Source organism: Colobus angolensis, unplaced genomic scaffold, assembly GCF_000951035.1.
Source record: "Colobus angolensis palliatus isolate OR3802 unplaced genomic scaffold, Cang.pa_1.0 Scaffold430, whole genome shotgun sequence".
NCBI classification, from domain to species: Eukaryota; Metazoa; Chordata; class Mammalia; order Primates; family Cercopithecidae; genus Colobus; species Colobus angolensis.
Genome location: NW_012117711.1, coordinates 558,006 through 559,896, shown reverse-complemented (window position 1 = coordinate 559,896; position 1,891 = coordinate 558,006).

Genomic DNA, 1,891 nt, shown 5'->3' with positions numbered 1-1,891 from the left:
TCTTCGCAACCTGCAGACCAGCAGACTCCCTTGGGTGCCTACACCACCAGGGCCCTGGGTTTCAAGCACAAAACTGGATGGCCATTTGGGCAGACATCAAGCTAGCTGTAGGAGTTTTTATTCACACCCTAGTGGTACCTAGAATGCCAGGAAGACAGAACTGTTCACTCCCCTGGAAAAGGGACTGAAGCCAGGGAGCCAAGTAGTCTAGCTCAGCAAATCCCACCCCCATGGAGACCAGTAAGCTAAGATCCACTCAGCACAGCAGTCTGAAGTCAACCAGGGATGCTGGAGCTTGGTGGGGGGAGGGGCGTCTGCCATTACTGAGACTTGAGTAGGAGATTTTCTCCTCACAGTGTAAACAAAGCCACCAGGTAGTTCGAACTGGGCAGAGCCCACTGCAGCTTGGCAAACCAATGTAGCTAGATGGTCTCTCTAGATTCCTCCTCACTGGGCAGGGCATCTCTGAAAGAAAGGCAGCAACTCCAGTCAGGAGCTTATAGATTAAACTCCCACCTCTCTGGGACAGAACACCTGGGGGAAGGGGCAGCTGTGGGTGCAGCTTCAGCAGACTTAAATGTTCCTTCCTGCTGGCTCTGAAGAGAGCAGAGAATCTCTCAGCACAACACTTGCATTCTGGTAAGGGACAGATTGCCTCCTCAAATGGGTCCCTGATCCTCATACCTCCTGACTGGGAGACACCTCACAGCAGGGGTCAACAGACACCTCATACGGGAGAGCTCTGACTGGCATGACTGGCATCTGGTGGGTGCCCCTCTGGGAAGAAGCTTCCAGAGGAAGGAACAGGCAGCAATCTTTGCTGTTCTGCAGACTCTGCTGGTGATACCCAGGCAAACAGGGTCTGGAATGGACCTCCAGCAAAGTCCAGCAGACCTTCAGCAGCCTCACTGTTAGAAGGAAAGCTAACAAACCGAAAGGAATAGCATCAACATGAACAAAAAGGACGTCCACACAGAAACCCGATTCAAAGGGCACCATCATCAAAACTCAAAGGCAGATAACTCCACGAAGATGAGGAAAAACGAGCCCCAAAAGACTGAAAATTCCAAAAAACAGAATGCCCCTTCTTATTCAAAGGATCATGACTTCTCTCCAGCAAGGGAACAAACCTGGATAGAGAATGAGTTTGACAAAGTGACAGAAGTAGGCTTCAGAAGGTGGGTAATAACAAACCCTCCAAGCTAAAGGAGCATATTATAACCCAATGCAAGGAAGCTAAGAACCTTGTAAAAAGGTTACAGGAATTGCTAACTAGAATAAACAGTTTAGAGAAGAACATAAATGACTTTATGGAGCTGAAAAACACAGCACGAGAACTTCATGAAGCATACACAAGTATCAATAGCCAAACTGATCAAGCGGAAGAAAGGATATCAGAGATTGAAGATCAACTTAATAAAATAAAGTGTGAAGACAAGTTTGGAGAAAAATGAATGAAAAGGAAAGAACAAAGTCTCCAAGAAATATGGGACTATGTGAAAAGACCAAACCTATGTTTGACTGGTGTACTTGAAAATGACAGAGATAATGGAACCAAGTTGAAAAATACTCTTCAGGATATTAGGCAGAAAAACTTCCCCAACCTAGCAAGACAGGCCAACATTCAAATTCAGGAAATACAGAGAACACCACAAAGATACTGCTCGAGAAGAGTAACCTCAAGACACATAATCATCAGCTACACCAAGGTTGAAATGAAGGAAAAAATGTTAAGGGCAGCAAGAGAGAAAAGTCGGGTTACCGGCAAAGGGAAACCCATCAGACTAACAGCAGATCTCTCTGCAGAAACCCTATAAGCCAGAAGAGAGTAGGGACCAATATTCAACATTCTTTGTATTTTTATTTTTTATTATACTTTAAGTTCTAGGGT